This window comes from Meriones unguiculatus, chromosome 11, assembly GCF_030254825.1.
Source record: "Meriones unguiculatus strain TT.TT164.6M chromosome 11, Bangor_MerUng_6.1, whole genome shotgun sequence".
Lineage (NCBI taxonomy): Eukaryota > Metazoa > Chordata > Mammalia > Rodentia > Muridae > Meriones > Meriones unguiculatus.
This window is the reverse complement of record NC_083359.1, coordinates 29,279,281-29,302,096: the sequence shown is the minus strand read 5'-3', so window position 1 is coordinate 29,302,096 and position 22,816 is coordinate 29,279,281. Positions and strand designations below refer to the sequence as shown.

Sequence of the window (22,816 nt, the reverse complement as noted above, 5' to 3'; positions counted from 1 at the left end):
CAATACATCCCTGATCTCAAACTGTACTATAGAGCAACAATATTCAAAACAGCATGAAACCGATTGGTGGATCAATACAATACAATACAAAACCAATACAATAGATCAATACAAGATCAATACAATCGAATACAAGACCCTGACATAAATCCACACACTTATGGACACCTGATTTTTGACAAAGATGCCAAAACCATTCAATGGAAAAAAAAAATAGCATCTTCAACAAACGGTGCTGGTCTAACTGGATGTCTACATGTAGAAAAATGCAAATAGATCCATATTTATCACCCTGCACAAAACTAAAGTCCAAGTGGATCAAAGACCTCAATATAAAAACACACACACTAAACCACTTAGAAGAAAAAGTGGGAAAGAGTCTTGAACTCATTGGCACAGAACACCAACAGCACAAGCTCTAAGAGCAACAATCAATAAATGGGACCTCATGAAACTGAGAAGCTTCTGTAAAGCAAAGGACACTGTGATCAGAACAAAAGGACAGCCTACAGATTGGGAAAGGATCTTCACCAACCTTATATCTAACAGAGGACTAATATCCAGTGTATATAAACAACTAAAGAAATAAAATATTTTTTAAAAGTGCAATTGTAAACAACTTGGATGGCTCTTCAGAACACAGATTGATGGCCCCGTGCAAACACGTAACTCAGTAAATCTGCAAAACTTAGAACTACCGATGCTAACACACTCCCCGAGGGACTGAGAAGGTGAGCTCAAAGTCTATATTCTTAGAATCACTGTGCAGAACCAAAAGAACAAGGAAGGCACCTAAACCGTCTAAGATCAGTGCGGGAGGTGGGAGGTGCAAAGACGGCTCAGTGGCTAAGTGCTGACTGCTCTTCTAGAGGACAGGAGTTCCCAGAACCCATGGGATAGCTCACCACCATCCTGTAATTCCAGTTCCATCACCTCTGGGCCATTATGGCAACAGGAATGTACATTGTACACAGACATACATACAGCAAAACACTCGTGCACATTTTTTTAATTGTTATAATGGCAGAATGATATTTTTATACAGTTTATTCACTTTCTATCCCAGCTGTATCCCTCCCTCAATCTCTCCCAATCCCTCCCTCCCTCCCTCATCTCTTCCCAAGCCCCTCTCCAAGTCCGATGATAGGGGAAGTCCTCCTCCCCTTCCATCTGACCCTCGCTTATCAGGTCTCATTAGGACAGGCTGCATTATGTTTTTAAAGTTTAAGGCTACAGCATTCTCACGGCTACCTATTTCCAGCTAGAATATATGAACAAGTGTTGGAAGAAAACCTTTGCAAGTAACAAAACAAGGTTGACAGGATATAGTAGTATGTCCCTGTGGCTGAACTACCCCAGAGCTGGGGCAAGAGAATCAAACAAAGCCAGATGTGAAACCCCATCTGAATTGGATGAGTGAGTGGATGGGTGGATGTAAGGACGGACAGATGGATGGATGAAAAGTTATGAGTCTGTAGGACAATTGTCAAAGCCGAAGTCTAGAGTCAGAGGGAACTTCAAGTTCTCATTCCAGAGTTTTCCGTGTGAATAATTTACACAGATCCTACACCACTCCCTTACTGCCCATGATGAGGATCTTGGAATGGTCTGGATCCCCTCAGCAGCCTCTTCAGTAAGACCATTTAATACTGTGGGTTTCTCTTCTATTCTTTCCTAGATTTATAATTTGTACTAGATTTCATCTGGAATAGAGCTTTAGGGATCTACATCCCTTGTATGCAGAATCAAAAATTTTAGAATCAGATGGCTGATAATACCTTGTGTAAATTTTAATCATGACCAAAAAAAAAAAGTTATTTCTCTTGGCACTTCTTTCAATGTTCTGAGTAAAGCATTAGGAACCTGGGTCAACCTCAAAGTCAGAGAGGGAGCAAGCAGCATTCCCCTCATCGCTCAATTTTTAAAATGGTCAATAAGCTTTGCAAATCAGACTGACATTGGGTTAGTGAATTTTTCTTAATCTCCTAGATGATCTGAACTAGAAAGATGGCTCAGGAGCAAGCCAATACTGAATTAATTTCCTTTACATTGTGCACTTCATGTCTCTGGTCACTCTTGATTTTCAATGAATGTAACCTCACTTTAACTAGAGCATCAACTTGCCATCCCAGAACTTGACCTTAAAAAGCCTTAAGCACATGTTCAAACAGGAAGAAAAGCAAGGATGGAAGAGACTAATCAAATCAATGGGTGCTAGTGACTCGGGTCCCCTTGCTGACCTCCAGACTCCCCAATCCGGAAAGGCAAAACTCATTGTTTCTGTCCTATTTGAACTGACACAACAGCCAGCATCAGTGTGGTGATCTGCAGCAACAGCCAGGACAATCCCCCCTTCATTTGAACACACATACACAAAACAAAGAAAATGAGATTTAAAAATGTAAAGTAGATATATTTAGCACCGTCCTTTGGGAGAGAGGCACCTTAGCCACATATTGAATAAAGAGTTGAACTTTCCTTCCTAGGTAGGGCTCAGGATGGCATTGTCCACACCTCACTGTCTTGCCTAGCATCTCCCCTATTAAAGTGATACCTGAGTACCAGGATCCATTGTTCTTTTGGTGATCTGTTTCCTGATCTGGTGTAGTCAACTTTTCCATGAAAGTTTTTCTTAAGCCAAGCATCTTTTTGTTTTTCCACTATAGAAATTTTATTATTTTTTTAATTTATTTTTTTAGGGAAGCCAAGCCTCTTAAACTAGCACTTTGCTGAACACAAAACTCTCATGAAGCATTTACAGAAATCCAGATCTCTGGGCCATTCCCTGGTGTCTCAGAGTCCTAGAAGAAGATGCTGAAAGCACTTTTAACAAGCCAACTAGAGTATTCCATTCATGGGAACAGAAAGCAAGCCTTACATGCTGTGTTTCATTTACTGCATGAAACACTTCTGTTTTGTAGACACTCATGTGCAAGAAAATTTAGTAAGCTGCCTGCACTTACAAAGTGAAATCTAAAATGGTAGCATCGTACTCCTGGTGGACTTCCCTAACACCCAGAATTGGCCAGCACAAATATCAGAGACCATTACACTCAAACCTGCTCAGATTGAGGGAGAAACAGGGGGAAGTCATAGGTTCAGAGAAAAGGAGGGTAAGGAACAAAGTCAGGAGGGAGCTGGTTCTAGCAGGCCTCTCAGTTTTGCCTAGGGTCAGGTCCACTTGTGGGAAGGCCAGCAGAAGTTTATCAGCATAAACAAGGTGATGCAATTTCTATAAATGTGGGGGTGGGGAGGTGGGCAAGGAATGAAGGTTTTACATACAATTAATTGCAAAGACAGTTCTTAATGGCAGCCTCCTCTTGCCTTTCCAAATTAATGAGTCAGAAAAGCACTGCTCTCAGTCGCATCTTTAGAAGCGCCCCTCCTGGGCTCCCATTAAACGGAACACAAGGACCTTCAGCTAAATACTGCAATGTCCTCTGTTTCAGAAAGTCATCTCCAAGCTGTGAAAGCCTGTGCATGGATTATTTTCTGGAATCCCGTTTGGTTTCAGATCAGAAAGGAGGTAGAGAAAAAGATAAAGATTTATTATTTGGGGTAAAGTGTTTTACAACACTGCGTGTAACTCATTTGAAAGGTATGTTGTTCTTTGAAGAAAAATGTCCTTTTTATTGATGACTAAAAACTTAGGCAAGCAAAGAGGTAAAAATCGAAACAAAATAAAGCAAATGAAACCTGAATCTATTGTTTGCAAGTATCGCCCTAGGTGTGGAGCAGAGGTGTGTGTGTGTGTGTGTGTGTGTGTGTATGTGTGTGTTTGTAAAACCTATTATTAGGGAAGAATTAATATTGAACTGCTTTTAAAAAAAATAAAATAAAATCCCATCGCTCAAACTATCCCAAAATTAAACTTCAAGGCCAGGGTAGCTACCTGGGGGTTTGCGTTCTACAAAACCTTGCCTTTTAAATGAACCAACAAGGGCCCACCTGTGCCTGTTACACGTCCCTAGGATAATTAATGCTGGTAATAACACCTAAGTGTTAGCACACAAAGCACCTGGAATGTGGCTTGCTGTACACATTCTAATCACACCCGCCACCGAACTCTCCAAATGACCTTCTTCAAAACAATGACTGTCTTTGAAACCACAGAGAGCCAACTGAGGAGGCAGCAGAATCCCGGCAATTGGCTGTGGCTGAGTGGTTCCTAAAGCCAGAGTGGCACCAAGCGGCTGCAAGTGGAATTAGGCTGCCACTGTGTATTCACAGTCTCGGGCCGACCGCGTCTGATGGTTCAGCCTAGCTGTTCCCAGGCAGCCGAGATGGCAGCCCAGTTCCATCAAGCAGGGTACCACACCCAGGGGTGATGAGTAATGGAGGCATCCTCACATCTTTAATACGACTTTTTTAAAACCCTGTATGTCTGAAACGCTCTAAAATTATAAGAAGGTCTATACTTCAACCAGCACAGAAAGACAAAGGTGGAAAGGGGAAACTCATTCCTACGGTCCACATTTATTTTTTTATTTTCTTTTCATCTATTTATTTATTTATTTATTTATTTATTTATTTTTGCAGTACTTGCATAGAATTTCCTTTTCTTAGCAAGGTTTGTTATTATGTACACACACAAACATATGGTAAGAAACATTCTATGTTAAATAAGAAAGGAAGGTAAAATGGAAAAAAAAAAATAGGAAACCTGTCTGTCGCCAGGTGCGGTTTCTGTGACTTCACGGCCCCCTTGTTTAACTGCTGAGCCAATAGTTCCTGCTGACTCTAGCTCTTCACTGCTACAAACATTTTGCTTATCTCTTACATACACCTATCTCATATATAGTGTCCCCTAGACTGTTCCCCCTTTTACATATTCTGATTTTCCTCGTTTTCTAAAATATTTGTCTTACTTTTCTTCTTTCTACTTCCTCCCCCCCCCCGCCCCGCCCCAATGGCTCAGACTCAAATAACTTGGGTGGCTTCAAAGACCAGTATCAGAAATGGCTTCTCCCTCCTGTGGCTCCCTATAATTATAGACCTATCATTTTCCCACAATGCTTCAGCACCGTTAATCACTTCAAATACAGAGAAAGCTAGGCAAGCTTTCCTGTGAACAGAGAGCCCTGGGTCCCATTTCAATTTGTGATTATATCAATAATCTGGAGACTGTCTTCGGTGAACTAACCCATTTCTAGAGGAACCAGGAGGAAGCTGCTCAAATCTTAGAGGCATACCCTTGCTGACACAGGGAATATCTGTTTGTATGATAGGAAATTCCACATGACATTTGTCAGCTGCTTTGTCCTGTATTTCTAAGTGGCAAAAAAAGGCAATTTTGTCTTCCCTGTCAGGACATTCATAGGGAGACCTGTGAGAGACTCTATCATTAAAAACATGAATTATTTGTGGATCTCTCTCGCACACAGGAGATGCCAGTATGAATCTAAACTGCTTATAGATCAAAACAAAACAACCACAAATTAATCCTGCCGTACTTTTCTAAAATACTCTAGTGTAATTTTCCTGATGCAGCCCCTATACCCTGAGACCACAAGCAAATCTTGTAGCAATTTCACAGATAATCTTACAGCAGATTGGAAAGATTAGAGGAAGCAAAATTTCTAAAGAAATCATTTCATATGAGGGGGAGCTTAACATAAACATTGTCATTTGTATTGATTATTTGTCATGAATGCAGCTTTAATCAGAGGATCCCCAAGTATACAACAATAATTACACAATGTCCAAAGAGGAAAATTCCTCCAGTTTGCCACTGAAGATAACAAAAGAGGAGGCACACACAAGCAGCTGTGGCCAGGCAGTAGAATCGCAAGCCTGCAGGGGACTGCTGAAATGCAGAGTGCCTGTGAAAATAAATGCATTGATTTGTTGAAATAAATGTTTGTTAGGCACACACATACGTGATGTACAACCCTCGGGATGACAAATAAGGCCTCTTCCCTCCTGAGGTTACCCTGGAGTAGGACTGTGGAATTATGCGGTGTGAGAATAATAAATTAACATAATGTCCTATCAAGTAAGGATGAGCACTGTGAAGCGACATAAATCTGATGGAGAACTACATGCTGATGACAAGTTGAACTGTCTAGGGTAGGTGAGTAAAGACCAGAAGGAAGTAAAGAATACACACGTAAGCATATCCACAGAAGCGACATTCACACAGATAGAGCTGAGCTTCTAGGCCATCAGGAAGGGAAGTGTTCAGTTTATCCAACAAACAGCAGGAAGGCTTTGGGGCTGGAAAGTTGTAGGCAAGAGGAGACAGCTTAGCTTACAAATTCCTACCACATGACAGGCCATGTTGGAAACTATAAATTTATGAATTTTTGTCTAAAGGTGATGGGAAAGGGTTGGAGGGAGGTGAGAGAAAGCCAAATGGTCTTATTTACGTGTTTGGATGGTTTTGTTATTGGCTGTTGTTTAGGAGGTTGACTGTAGCAGGGTTAAAACAAGGCAAGCTGTGGGATTAAAATTACACTCCAACAGAAAGGCAATCTCAATTGTGTAACATTTGTGAAGGAATAAGGAAACTTTTCATTATCAAAAGTTCATTATCTGAAATTCCTATGGTGCTCAGTTGTTCTTAAGAAGAAGGAAAAATAATCAAGGGGCAAAACTTGTGTTCAAGTTCTTTAGGGCTAATCACAGCTGTACCTAAGGAAAGGCCATTGCACCATCCCTCAAGCTTCTGTCACATCAATCCAATTGTGTGGTGGGACACCATTTAATCTTTACCAATGGTGATCAAATTTAAATAATGTAAAAGGAAGTAGAAAAGGAAACGGAAAAGTTTTGCCGACTGTAGTGCAGAGAGAAAGCAAATCATTCTTCACCGACTTGATGAATTAGTCATACTGAGGCAGAATTCCCATCATTGCTGATTTTATTTAATTACACCTGTAGCTGCCAAACTCAGCTGTATTGAGTCATAATGTTTTTCCTCCAAAGATGGTTGTTATCCAACTGATCTACCATATTTTAACACCTTGCACTTTAATTTGCTTCTTACTGAAATCACTAGGATTGTGTTGCATTTTCAAGGGCTCCCAGCTGGCCCTATCTGTAGTGATGGTCCAAATGAGGAAGACATTTGCCAATGATGCCCTTTTATCTATTAAACCACAGCATGGAACATGTCACAAACAGCTGAATGAAAATCAAAACCATAAACCCTCAGGCATCTGTGGCATCATGATCCAAATCATGGGAGTATATTAAGTTTTAGAACAGTTTACTTTGTTATGTTTTGTATTCCGATATTTACCTCATATTGTAGGTATATTACTTCACTTGGTTTATTTTTAGAATCTGGCCATGTATATTCATGTTTGTGCCTACCAATGATCATCTATCCTTCAGGAGCATCTTGTGCTGGAGAAAACACAGCTTCATCGATCATTCATCCAGCTAAAAATTATTATTAAGGTATTATGCAAAAGGCACTATGTACTGGAAATATGTAGTACACAAACAAACAACAACAACAAAAACATGACTACAATAAAAAAAAGATTGAATGAAGCCACTGGATCCATTCATTCCATCTGCAAATGCTTATTGAGTGTGAGTGCCTATTATGTGTGAAATGCAATGCAAGATGATGGGGTGTGATAGCAAACAGAATAGACAAGGGCCTTGCTTACGTTACCTCTGGGTTTCTATGAAAGGAGTCACAGATCAACACACATACTCAAAGAGATACTGTATGTATAAGTAACTCATGAGGTTGGTTTTTTTATATAACAGAGGAGCTAGAGATTAAGAAAATATGATGGAAAGAACAGTTAAACTCTGAGGTGAAGAGTGAGGGGCAGGTAAGACCTCGGGGAAAATAAGGGCAGGTTAGCTAAAAGGTTTAGGGCAATGAAAATCGATGATCGGGTGTGCATTTCAGGATTTGACTCCGGAATTAGCCAACAGGGAGAGCTAACAGCAGCAAAGAACTGAGGTACCCTAATAGCTGGAGACACCATCAACTACATGTAGAGGACGGGAGCATTAACTAGTCATGAATCATAAATCTCGAAAGCCTGTTCCCTTACCTCTTAGCATCTAGGAGTATATACAGTCCCTTCCACCTGGACAAAGTGAAAGAACAAGGGCCCTGATAGACACACCACCTTTGGCATTTCACAGTGGCTGGAATTAACTGCCATGGGACAATAGCATCAAATTTAAGTTTGTACCAAATGTTAGCTTCACATCAGTTATGCAAATAGAGATTTAAATATATGTAGATTTATGACAAGATCCTTAAATGTAATGTACTTTTTTAAAATTTCCAAAGGAATTTGAAACATAAAATAAAAATGAGAAAAAGACAAACAATGGCCATCCAAAGGGGTTTTATATAAACACAGTAATGAAGCTTGTTCCAATAGCAATAATAATATAAGCCCACTGATTTCTTTCACATAGCTCATTTTACTGAGCTTTTGCATGTATCAGAAGGCAAAAGCAGCTGGCAATCTGGAGCCACAAAGATTTCATCTCACTTTGCATATGCAGGCCTCACGCTGTGGAATTAACAACATTTAGATTGTTCTGCTGCAACCATCGAGCTGTTGCATTTAGATATGAGGTATATTTTTTAATTTAAATAAAATACATTTAATATTGATTTCTTTTCATCCATTTTCAGCATGCCATCCTAACTACAAAATCTAATGATGAAAACACCCTTTCCAGAATCTAAAAAAACATCTTCTCTTACTGTGGGTTTCATTTATTCTTTGTACAAATTTGCCATTCCAGAATGCCACAGTGCTCTCCAGTCCAATCAATAACTATTGATAATTTTAACATAAAATGTTGTTCTCTAGATACTAACCAAGCATATTATAAAATGTGCTTTTTGAGATTCAATAAAAATATAGAATCAATTCACTAGATACACGCCTAATAAATCAGTAATGTATTGGTGTATTACCAAAGTAACAAGTTTGCTAAGACATAATCCAGTGTGTTAATGAGCATACAGAGCATAATCAAAGGTGCTCAGGAGAGCCTTTCTCTGTCCACTGTGAATTTGAAAGACAGCATCCTAAAAATGTTTTCAATGTCTCTGACACTAGGACCAGAGAAACAGTGTAGCAAGTAAAAGCTCTTTCCATGCAAACCTCCTGACTTGATTCCTAGCTACAGAACCCATGATGGAAAGAGAACCAACTGACAGTTGTTTTCTTCCCTGCACACCCATGCAATGGCACCTCTGTACCAAAGCTCCCACACGCACATTGTAAACACACACACAAAAACTCCAATATTAAATAAAATTTGAAAGAACGATAGTCCTGGAAAGGAGCAAGATTTTTTAGAATTGTCAAAATATCTGTATAATAATTGTTTCTAAAACTCTATATGATCTTATCCTAGAGAAAACAAGAAAACAGATCTCTGATTGCTACCACTGTCCACAGGTTGTTGGATAGTTTCTGCATTTGAAGCCATCATATTCATACAATCACTGAATTGGGAAAGACAATTAGAACAATTTTATTGGAATCATTTCCCTCAGTGGATAGGCAAAAACAATGTTTGAGGCTTTTTTAAAAATTTTTTTCTTCACAATTTATTTATTATATATCCCAGTTGAAGTCCCCTCCCACAAGTCCCCTGGTCCTACCCTTCCTCCCTCTTCCTCCTATCCCTTTCCCCTAGTCCCCTGAAAGGGGGAGTTCTCCACTATTGCCATCTGCCCATAGCTTGTTAAGTCTCATCAGGACTGCTTGGATCCTCTTCCTCTGTGGCCTGGCAAGGCTGCATCACCAGGGGCAAGTGGTCAAAGGGCAGTCAACTGAGTTCATGATAGAAGCAGCCTCTGCTCCCCTAGCTCAGAGATCCTAGCTCAGAGACTGAGTTGCCAATTGGCCACATCTGAGTGGGAGGTCTAGGTCCTCTCCATGAATGGTCCTCCATTGGTGCATCAGTCTCTGTAGGGCCCTCTGGGCTCAGATCTTTCAGTTTTGTTCATCTCCTTGTGGGAATCCTGTTTGCTCCATGTCCCTCTATCCACAAACCCCCTCTTCTTCCATAAGACTCCCTGTGTCTTGCCCAAAGTTTGGCCCTGAGTCTCAGCATCTGCTTCAATCCTCTGTTGGGTGAATCCTTTTAGAGGACCCTCCATAGTAGACTCCCATCTTGTTTTCCTCTCTTCCACCGCTTCTGGTGCCTATCCTGTTTGCCATTCTGAATTTGATTTAAGCATCCTCCCTAAGGTTCTCTTTAGTGTTTAACTTCTTTAAGTCTGTAGATGGCTACTCCATATTATACGGCTAATATCCGCTTATATATGAGTGAATGGTTAGCACTCTGGACTCTGAGGCATTTAGTTTGGTCTAAATACAAGAAATGATGGATGAACAGTAACCCACAGCTATAGTTTCTTTCTGAGTGTTAGGTGAACACAAGTGAAGATTTTTGTGAATGTGCAGAAAAGTCAGATCTTATAGGACAGCGAAAGAAGAAACACTCGCTTTAAAATGAATCTCACAAAAAATTTATAATTTCCTGACAGATCTTCTCCTGTCATCTTCAAAGACTCTTAGGGAAAGTTTTATTTTCATCATTTTTAAGCAAAAAAAAAAAAAGTCCTTAATCATTATCAAAAGAATTTAAATTTGAGATACCCATCTGTTGCAAGTTTTAGAGGCTCCAAACACCCTCACAGAGAGGAACCTTGGTTTTGAACTTCAGTGATTAAACACTGGTCTCCATTGTACAATCTGCTTATACTCCTGTTAGGTAGCACATAGTTTAATGCCAACCTTCAGTCAAGAGCCTCTTGTCCTACAAGACATTCATTATTCAAAAAAAAAAAAACAATCTACATTTTAAAAAATGAAAGAATCTGTGTTCATATAAGTGTTTTGTATTTTTTAAATCTCCAATTCAGAGACTTTGCAATCACCAGAATTGTAATTCTTTTCCTCTCTGAAATAATAAAGAAACCACTTAATTATTATCTCATGGTCATCTTTCTTACTATGTGCAGATTGCAAAGTCCAATAACAACTTAAATAAAAGCATTCCTTCATGACCACAACCCTTCACGCCTGGACTGTAGTTTTCAGAAGATGATTATATGCTTGCTCTCAGAAGGTCACCACACAAGGACAAAGCCACCAACTAGATGCTTGAATTCTTCCCAAGTACTGCGCTAGCACAATGCAGAATGAACGGCTCTGAAGCAAGAGACAGCTTATAAAAGGGACCACTTTTAAATGCCCATTAATGCTTTGAAAGATAATCTTGAAATAAACATGACAATACAATGATATCTAGGCAACAGGATGATTTTTCCAACATGTTAACCAGCTTGTGGTCTGAATTAAAAATAATGATAAAAGTAGGCAAAACTAATATTTTACAGCAGTGTTCACCAAAGTAATTGAGACAGTGCTTAAATGCGAGAAACCTCCAAAAAAATATAGAACCCTACCATATCAATTTGCTATAAACTGTAGCATATGTTGTGTTTTATTTTGAATTCTCTGATAAATGAATGTTTATCCTGGGATCAATGGATCTGGGTGAATGGCAGATTGCAGTAGCAATTGCTTTCTTACCAAGAGAATTATCTTAAATCAGATCATCTTTGTTTGACGAAACCTAAATTGCAGGGGGAATATTTAAACATCTAAGGAGAAAATCCATATATAAGCTAACACATGGCTTCAAGATGCATTTAGCAGAACTAATTGTCTCTATTATTGTTTTATTCTAGGAGCCACAGATAGAATGTATAAGCCAAATAAAAAAAAATACCCTATCATTATACCTTCTTAATCAAGGACTGACTATAGGCCACCAGAGCAGTATATTTACTTACTTCAAGTGAGATTGGGAGGACTTCAGCAAATGAGACAATGACATCTATGGCAAGCCCAGCTAAATAACAAGATTAAGAGTGATATCACATGTGGCAGGCTGTACTATTATTTATAAGGCCAATGAAATGGTGCCAGCCATCTCTCCTGTATACTGTTGGTGGTCACAAGTATGCTCAAGGCTCGAAAATACTGATAACGCTTGCAATCTGTAAGGGAACACACAGCCATGCCCTGAGAAACTGGTGGATATAGCAATCATACTTAAGATCTGTCCCTCAGATGAGACAGCCCGTATTTGAACCCTGTCCTCACTAAACACTGCATAGGACTCCCAGGGGAAAAACATTAAACCTCTTTAAACCTGGTAACCGGAAAACACACTTTAAAGTCCATCAGGTATTCAACTGCTGTCCCCTCACCACTTTCTTGTCTGCCATACCTACTCTTGTGGCTCCATTCCTCAACATCTCTAAGTATAATGGCCCTACAGCCCCACGCCTATAGGTATTGTCCTGGCTACATCTAACTTAAGTTCCTTTCTCCCCTTCCTTTCCCCTCTTTCCCTCACCCTAAGAGGCTGACACTGAAGTGTATGGTCAGAGACAGTCCTTTCTTTTCATTCTTAGACCTTCACCCTTTGTTGACTCTGAGTTTGTCCGCTGTGGAATTCTCTTTGAATCACCTTGAAAGATCAGAGACTTTAAGCAAATAAAAAGCGGAGCCATCCAAAAACAAACTACACTGTGCTTTCTGTGTTCAGCAATAAGTACCGTCTCCACCATGATTTTTAAAGTTTGGTTAACAGACAAGCATTCATCAGCCACTGAGGAGCAAAGAAAGGAAACATGAAAGACCAGGGCTCACTAGGATCCATTCGGAAGCCCGTTCACCAATTAAGTGGCGCCCTGGAGGTTCGCTCAGGTCAGAGGCAGGAATCAGAGGTTGCCTTGCATTTTGAAGAAGCTGGCTTAGAGCCCCAGGCCTGAGATCTTCTTCGTCCTTTAAGAGACTTATTTAAAATAAATAGCCAAGGCTTTGTCTCTTTGCCACAGCCTCGCCTGTTATGAGCTGAGGTCAGGACAAATAGCTCCCGTCCCCTACACACGGCTAAGAGTGAAATGGCTCCTTTGAGGGATCAGTAAATCACACAATCCTCCCAGCGAAGGACAAATGGAGTTTGCAGTGTGCCACCGGCTCAAGCAGGTATCAACAGGGCTTGGACGGGGAGCCCGTGATGTTTCAGCTCTGCCTCAGGTCTTTGCAACTCCCCTTTGAAGAGATCACTCCAACACGCACAAGCTTCGGGCTGCGCCCAGATAGAGAGAGTGGATGCCATCTCACTGCAGATTTACCACCTCTGCCGTCAGGGACGTTTGCTAAGACAAAGACTGACAAATTGCACTCCTTCCATTAATTTTCAAGTAGGTTTTTAAAGCACAGGCCTCTGATGAAGTATTTTGAATAGTGCTATGGATGTCAAGGACACGTTTTAAATATCTCACTCATAATTTTTGAAAATCTTCCTCATTCAAAATTGTCACAGCTTGACAGCTTAGCTCTGTTTTGAGTGTGTTATTTTACAATGCACTACAAACTGATTGAGGATCTGACATATCTGACTCCACCCAAACAAGGATCTTTAAATCTATCTGATTGAAAAGAATGTTTAATGAAAATGCATTTGCAGATGTCCCGTGTAGCATTCTGCTTGGAGGAAAAAAAATGTCAAATTACACAATTAGTACCTTTGCTGAAAATACACCTCTACCGCTGTCCCTTCAAGAACATCCCACACTCTTTTTAAGACAAAATGTGGCAGCTATTAAAAACCAATTTGATTGAATATTCATTTATCTCTTTGTCTAAGGAAAAAAATTGGGATTCTGTTTCACACACACACACACACACACACACACGCACGTACGCACGCACGCACACACCTTTAAACCAAGTTTAATACCATATCCTACTTAGCTACTCTAAATTCAATGACTGATCTTTTCTCATCCAAATGGCTCATAAAAAGAAAAGTATGAGACTGAAATAGGATTTTCCCAGTTCAAACCCAGGCTAGAAAATAACCTTAAGATTAAATACAGAAGAAGAAGAAGGGGGGAGGGGTCAAGGGAGATGAGGAAGAGGATGAGAAAGAAAGGTCAAGAAGGAAGGGGATAAAGAAAAGGAAAAATGGAAAAAGATAAGTGGGAAGAAAGAGAGGAAATCCATAGATAACCACCACACAAAAGAAATTAAACCAATCATGTGACGCTGGAGAAATCTGATAGTTTGTTCTCCACAACCTGAGGTCAAGGGCACCATTGCTGAAGAAAGTACCTACACAGCTCATTGAACATGGAGAAGCTAAGCTTTTGTCTACATAGAGCCTTTTCCCTTTCTTGCAATGTCTTTGATACAGTCAAACAAAGAAGAAACATAAACACCAAACTAGCTACAAACCTTATGATCTGCAATGCTGTCCTGCCCACAAGATATGCTATGCAATGTGGCACAAAGCTCCCGACAGTAACCAAACAATATCTGAATTGACTTAAGGATCAGTCCACTAGACTGAATACATACCTAATGCTGTTTCAGTAAGAATCTGAAACTAGATAATCCCTGACCTATAGTAAAGCCAAATACTCCTGCTCTACTAAAAGAACATAGCAACAAAATGGCTCCTAATGACATTCTGCTATACTCATAGGTCAGTGTTTGCTCATCCATCATAAGAGAAGCTTCCTTCTTTGGCAGAAGGGAACAAATACGGAGACCCATAGCAGACAATAGGAAGAGAATAGGAGACCTTGGAACACCCAGACCTAAAAGAAATTTCTCCAATCAAATCCCTCACCTCAGGGCTCAGTCAACCTTGTGGAAGAGGAGACAGAAAGAATGTAAGAGCCAGAGGGAATGGTGGACACCAAGGAAATAAGGCCCTCAAATCAACAGGATTTTACACGCATATAAACTGACAGCGACCGAAGCAGCAAGCACAGGACCTGCATGGGCCTACATCAGATCTCGTGGCCTTAGAGCCAAAAGAAGCAAATATACACTCCCATTCCCAATCCAGGAGCTATTTCCAATTGATAACCACTTGCAAATGAAAATTTCGTTTTCCTCAAAGGCGTTTCACTGGGGAAACAAACTGCTCTTAAGGGTAGGCTACATACCAGCAGTAGATGGCTAACAAAAATTGAGCTCAGTGGCATCATTGGAGGTTCCTTGTCTCATGATGTCATATCGGGGCCTTTTTTAAAAAAATTTATCTTATTTTTTTATTATTTTATTTGATTTATTCTTTTCTTCTTTTTCTTCTTTTTTTCCCCCTGCAGGTCCCTTATCACTTTGGTGTTCATAGAGGATTCCTGACTGTGCAAATGAGTGGGTGTGTCTAAATCTGTTTTTTCGGCCTTTTCGTGGGCTCTTTTCCTTTTTTCTTTGTTTGTTTGTTTTGTCCTATTCTGCTATGTTAGCTTTTGTTCAGTCTTCTTATATTTTATTTTATATTATTATCCTTTAGAAGCCTGTTTATTTTCTAGCGAGAGACAGAAAGGGGGTAGATCTGATGGGAGGGGAAGCGGAAAGGACCTGGAAGGAGTAGAGAGAGGGAAAGTCATAATCAGGATATATTATAAGAAGAAGAAGAAAAACAAACCTCTGTTTTCTAGAAAAGGAAGTAAAAGAATTCTACATGTAGTAAATATGCTACCCACACCTACCTACCCCAACAAATTAACCTGCAAAAACCCACTGACTGCAGAAGGGAAGCTAAAGAAAAAGTCATGTAGAAAGGTTATATAGGAATAATGTTTTGCCAAAAAGTCATTTTATTCCCTGTGTCTTTTCTTACTTTAAGTGTACATAATTTCTAAAACTAAGTCTAAATGTAGACTTAGTTTCTTCACTAAGAAGAAACAATGAGGATCAGGAGTTTGGCTGGAGATTGTGTATTTTGTAATATCAGAAGCTGTATCCATGACTGTTTAAATGTGAGCTGAACAAGGATGACAGTAATGGACATGCCAGATAAACAATTAACATATTACTGAGACAGTCATATTTAAATATACATGAATATATATACACATATATGCATGCAATAAAAATTAGTGAGTAAAGAGACCACGAACCTGTATACTGGCAGGGAGAGGTAGATGGGAAGGTTTGGAGGGAAAAAGGAGAAGGGGGAATTTGCTAACTATATTATAATCTCAAAATTAAATTAAAAAACATAATAGGTATTTTCAAAAAGAAGAAGAAAGGAAGGAAGAAGAAAAGAGAGAAAGAAAGAAAGAAAGAAAGAAAGAAAGAAAGAAAGAAAGAAAGAAAGAAAGAAAGAAAGAAAGAAGGAAAGAAGGAAAGAAGGAAAGAAAGAAGAACAGGAGCAAGCTACAACATAGTAAGGAAACTTCTGCCAGAAAGAAAGATGAAGTTGAGTTCTATCTAGAGCTAGGAGGAAGGTCAGGATGAAAAGAAAGAACAGTGTGAGACCACCCTGGGACTTTAAAAGTTCTGTGCACTTACATAAGACAGCCCTAACAGTAGACACCGATGTGGGTGATCCCTTCTCAAGGCTCTCTTCAGAGAGGATTTCAGGTTGCATCAAGTTGACAATTATAGCTGAGCATCATAGGAGAGACACTGTACTCCATGCATGACAGAAACAACAGTGCCACGTCATACTCTCTGGGCCAGGCAGATGTACACCCCAGGCTTCCTGTGAATTTTTCCAGAAGCTGCTTCTCCTCTGAGTCTCTCTGGAAACAGCTCCAGTGATATGAATATGATGTCTCCTTCATCTTGTTCTCTAGTGTCCCATTCTATACAGATTTTCACCACTGGAAGTTCTTAATTAAAGCCTGAAATAGTTCTAACTGAAGCTCTTGTGTGACATAGATTTCATGCATTATCTCCTTGGCCAGTAGTGAACACGTAATAAATTCAGTTTTGCAGCACTACTGTCCATCTTTATTAAGACTTCTGTGGCACGCTCTGAAATGAACAAGGCCCCAGAAGCCATGGTGACTCCAGATGTAGTCTCCCCTAGCAGTTCTTCTGCAGGCACCAATGTTTAACCATTTTTAGGTTAAAGGCTAAACAAGGCTAACCGTGTTTAGCCTTGCGTGAAGAATCCTCCAAACCATTTCACTGTTTTCAGGAGCAGAGAGAAACTGGACAAATATACTATAAGGGAAAATATGTTCCTTGTGTTGAAACTTAGTATTACAATGTTCTGTGATTGATTTAATGAAAAATTACAACAACCCATCCAAGGTATGATTGCTGATAGCACCGATCACGCAGAAGTCACCAGATCAGGAAAAGAACTATCTCCTCCACCCTCCTCTCTCACACGCACACACAAATGTGTTTATTGACAGCAAGAGGAATATGAAATGGACATACAGTTTGATAGAAATAACTAGATATTAGTCATAACAAGTTTCTGAGACAAGAACTATAACTGTCATTATTTCATGAATATTTCTCTTTTTATTTTGTTATGATATATCCCTATGTGTGTCTTTTTCTTTCTTATTATTTTACAAATAACACTGATATACTGAACTTGGATCATAGAATTTCAAATTTCAGTAAGTCTATATCATAATATTTAAGTTACAGAAGTTATGGAGAGGGACTGGGGGTATGCATCAGTCTACAAAGCATTATGTAAGCATAAGGACCTGAGTTTGAATCTCCAGAACCCACTTTTAAAGCCGGGTTCAGCAACTCATGCATTTTAATCTCAGTGTTGTAGAATCAGAAACCAAAGAATCCCAGGGTGGGGGTCATCCAGTCTAATCAATAAATGAGTTCCAGATTCACCTAGAGACCCTGCCAAACAAAATAAGCAACAGAAGACACCCGATGTCAAACACTGACTTTCACCTATGCACACATACATGTGTATACGCACTCACACATAAATACATACACACAAGCACATAAAGTAAAAACGGGGCTGGAAGTAAAATAAGTCTCAGCAGGTAAGAGCTCTTCTGTTCTTCCAGAGAACCAGAGTCTGGTTCCCGGTACATCACATACAACAGCTCAAAATCTAAAGTTCCAGGTGATCCTGCAATAGCTCATGGCCTCTATGGACTACTGCCCTCATGTATCCACACGTGCACACAGGCAAACATGTACACGTAAATAACAACTAAGTCTTTAAAAAATCATGAAAGTTTTTTTTTTCAAAACTATCAAGCAAGCATGATTGTCCACACATATAATTTCAGCACTCAGAAAACAGGGGCAGGAAGATTTAAATGCTCTAAGTCAGCCTGAGCCACATAGCAAATTCTAGGCTAGCCAGGTCTATATAGTAAAATCCTGCTTCAAAAAAGAAAAAAAAAAAAATAACGAAGAAAAAAACGTGAAAAGAAGTAAATGTTATCTAAGATCCTTGCTTCCTTGCATCTTTGCATGGAAAAGAGAGTTAGTACATTTTTCATAGAGACAAAAATAGTTGCATAGTACTTGGTAAAGGTATAACTATGCCATTTGTCTTGATGTATTATTTAAGGTGCTTTATGTAGGTGCCAGGTTGGCAGAGACTGTGTGATGGTAAATGTCATCTGTCAGGCTAAAGCAGGGCCCGGATATTTGTTATGTGTGTTAGTCACTTTTTATCACGGTGACAAAATGCTTAAGCAACACAATTTAAGGCAGAATGATTTAATTTGGCTAAGCATTTCAAAGTTCCGATCCGTGGACACTTGATTCCTCTGTGCCTGGGTGGGGAGTGAGGCAGGACATCAGTGTAGAGGGATACAGCCAGGAAAGCTTCTCTTCCCTTAACAGGCAGGAGGCAGGCAGAAAGAGGAGGGAACTAGGAACCACTATGCCTTCAGGGATCCTCAGCAGTGTTCCACTCTACTATGTCGGCAAATCGTGGCTTTGTAGGTAGCCTAATACAATGATTTTGTCAACCCGCTCACAATCCAATTATTTCTCCAAAGCCCCACCTGCGACCTTTGCATTGGGTCACAACCTTCAACACATGATGAGCCTTTTGTGGGAAACTTTCACATCCAAATCATAACATGTTTGTGAATCTGCTTGTTAGAAGAGATTTAATTAATCTCTTTAAATAAAGTTTAAGAAAGTTCTTTAAATAAATGAACTCTGAATGGAATAAATTAGAATTGTTTTCTTACATCAGTTGAAGGTTTCAGTCACACAAAACACTGACCGCCTCCAGGCAAGAGAAATCTCCAGCGGGCTATCTTTGGACTTTATCTGTAACTGTGGCTCTTTCTGATTCCGGTAGACTAATTTTGGAACCAGATTCAAAGAGTTTCCTGAGTCTCCACCCTTCCATCTTCTGCCATTATATCCTGAAGTCACCATACATTCTATAACATTATAGTCAAATTTTCTCAATCTCTCTATGTCTTTGCCTCTTTCTCTCTATGCCTTTCTCTCTGTCTTTCTGTCTCTGTTTCTCTCTGCCTCTCTCTTTCTCTCTCTCACACACACACGCACACACTGAATTATGTTTCTTTGGAAACTTATCTAGTTACAGATTTAGAATAATGTTCTCTAAAGAAAATCTGATGACAAAAATTCACTCTTGTCTGTATTCGGACCCCATTCACAATGTTGACTTCACGGATGGGTTCATCTTTCCTTAAATACGCTGCATTTTGATTTGATGCTTTCTTTACTTTGTTGAAAAGCATCTGTTACATCTTTTTACTTCCTTTTTTTTACAATATGTACTGAAAGGGCAAGGGACAGAAGACAAGACTCTGGGAAAGGAGCCCTTGGAAAGAAAAGAACTCAAAATTAATGCCTCTGACTCAGTCAGCAGTGAGTTGTAACAGGTGTCATTCGGCCTGTAAGCACCACATCCTCCAATGACACATCTATGGATCTTCCCAGAGGGGGGAAAAAAAGACAGCCTTAGGAGAGAGTGTCAACCCATAGCTGACTATTTTAAACTAGAGGAGCTCACACAAGAAGAAAGTTTACTTTGTTTTTTAAATCTTGTTTTCTTCTGTCAGAGGGAATACTTAAAAGAAAATACTTGACAACAATATTAAATTAATTTTGGGAAACAAAGTTAGGAGCTAGAGAGATAGCTCAAAAGTTAGGAGCACCGTTGTTTTTCCAGAGCTCCTGAGTTCAATTCCCAGTAACTACATGGTGGCTCACAACCATCTATGATGAGATCTGGTGCCCTCTTCTGGCCTGTAAGCATATATGCAGGCAGACTACTGTATAAATAATAAGTAAATCTTTTTTTTTTTTTTTTAAGAAAACAAAGTTAGATGTTGTTCACATTATGGTATAAGCCATAATGGCGATTTTGTTTCTTCTGTCTTATTTTCTGTAAAGAATTTTGAATAACTGTAGATTAATGTTCCTTGGCTATAAAAAAAAAAGCATACCGTAAGTATACCATAATAAAAGTCAAGAATACATACATCCTGGATTCTGACAGAATGTGAGAAAAACATCATCACCCAGAGGTGACATAAGTGTCAAGTAGAATTAGAGTGACACACTGACCAAAACTGATGCACGCCCATTGGCCTCTTCTGCGATCACCTGTTAATGTTGAAATCCTTGGAAAAAACAAAATAGAAGGAAGTGTCAGAACTCCGGTGTAGTTTAACTATATTTTTATTGTGGTGAATGAGTAAATAAAATTCATAAGTAGAGTACTTACAAAATCTTCATTTCATATTCTTAAGACAAGGAGGTCATAAAATTCATCTCTTTCTTGATACTAATAGTTGTGTACATTGATAGGTACTGGAAACTGACATTTTGAACACCCTGTCCTTTGAGCAACCAGATTAACAACAGAGTATAGTGGATAGAAACCTATATTCTAAAGGTTTATAATGAACCACTTATTACTAATATGACTTTAGGAAAAATATGCAACCTCTCCACATCACATTTCCTTATGTGTAGAAGGGGGGTAATAGTAGTGATTTCACACAGGATGCTATGAGAATTAATGAAATAATAAGGAATCTATAAAGATGTTAGAATGATGTCTTTCATGTAGCAAGTTCTCCATAATGCTTTCTTAAATACAAACAAGCTAGTGATACACATTAACATATATAGATAGATATGTTTATATATATATAATACAATTAAAATTGAGGTTCTGGTGCTTGTTGACAATTTGTAACTAGGATTTTAACAAAGAAAATGTGGGATGTGGGAGATAAAATTGATACTTAAAAAGACAAATATCAGTATTTCATGAAGAAAGTATCAAAATAAACCAACGCTTTAAAATGTAAACTACCATCATTTTGCAAAACCTTAGAGCATTTGTATAGTGAAACATATATATGATATATATGTCCTATATGTTGATATATATGATATATATATATGAAATGGGGTATGTATGTACCATACACACAAATACATATTCATATTCACTCTTGGAGAACTACGCATTTTATTTGTTTTGTTTTTTTCCTTCTAAGCCTGTTATTTTTATTTTCTTTGTAAAATATACCAAGAAAAAGATAAAATTGGAAGTATTATTTTAATTAGGTTAAATTAAGTCATAGTAAAAAACACAATGAAAATTGAGGGTCTAGTGTTTGTTAAAAATTTGTAACTAGCCTGTAACAAAGGAAATGTAGGATGGTGGACATATGTAAAAAATTATTTAATTAATTAATAATTAACATGCCCAAAGGAAAGGAAAGATGGCCAAGGGGAATAAGGTGGCCCCGGCCCCCGCCGGCATGAAGAAACAGGAGACCAAAAAGGTAGTCAATCCTTTGTTGAAGAAAAAAGCCCCAGAACTTCGACATTGGGCAGGACATCCAGCCCAAAAGAGATCTCACACCCTTTGTCAAGTGGCCCTGCTACATTAGGCTGCAGAGGCAAAGGGCCATCCTCTATAAGCAGCTCAAAGTACCTCCTGCCATTCAGCCCTTGACCCACGGCCTGGACCAACAAAGAGCTACGCAGCTGCTTAAGCCTGTGCACAAGTACACGCCAGACACAAAGCAGGAGGAGCAAAGGCTACTGGCCCGTGCTGAGAAGAAAGCTGATGGGAAAGGAGACGTCCCAACTAAGAGACGACCTGTCCTTCCAGCAGGGGTCAATACAGTCACCACCTTGTGGAGAAGAAGAAGGCTCAGCCGGTGATGATTGCTCACAAAGTAGACTCCATTGGTTTTCCTACCTGCCCTGTGTCAAAACATGGGAGTCCCCTACTGCATCGTCAGGGAAAGGCCAGGCTGAGCAGCTGATCCACAGGAAGACTTACACCACTGTCTCCTTCACACAGGTTAACTTGGAAGACAAGGGTGCTGTGGTAAAGCCGGTGGAGGCTATTAGGACCAATGACAGCTAGGATGAGATCCTGCACTAGGGAGGCCACATCCTGGGTCCTAAATCTGTGGCTCGCATTGCCAAGCTGGAAAAGGCAGAGGCTAAAAAACTCACCACTAAACTGGGTTAAATGTACACTGCTAAGTTTTCTGTTCATAAATATAATTACAAAATTATCAGTGGACTTGGGATAGACATGGGTGAAGAAAAGGGAGGGAGGGTGGGATTGGGAGGGGAGGAGGGAGGGAGCTACAGGGGGATACAAAGTGAATAAACTATAATTAATAAAATTAAAAAAAAAAAGACAAGTGTCAGCATTTCGTAAAGAAGGTAACAAAATAAGCCAGAGCTTAGAAATGGAAATCGCCATCATTTTGCAAAATCTTATAGCATTTGTAAAATGAAGTTTTCAGAATTTTTGGCATCACTTGCAACCAGCTGATATTTAATCAGATCTTCTATCTGTCTTCTCATGTGCCAATGAAAATTGATGAATTGGAATGAGTTTTCCTGATGAATCCTAAAACAGGTAATTAAAAATCAATCTGATCCGCTTAATGGCAGGAGAATGAGCTCAAACATTATTAAAGACTTTCAGGGCCAGGTGTGTTGGTAGACTCCTATAATCTAACTCTCAGGCTGAAGCAGCAGGATCAAGAGTTCAAGGCTAGCCT

At 39.4% G+C, this 22,816-nt stretch overlaps 1 pseudogene; it reads left to right on the top strand.

The window, feature by feature from the left end:
• The first annotated feature begins 6,001 nt into the window (after positions 1-6,001).
• LOC110558627 (large ribosomal subunit protein eL8-like) lies at positions 6,002-22,272 on the top strand (annotated as a pseudogene).
• Positions 22,273-22,816: the final 544 nt, after the last annotated feature.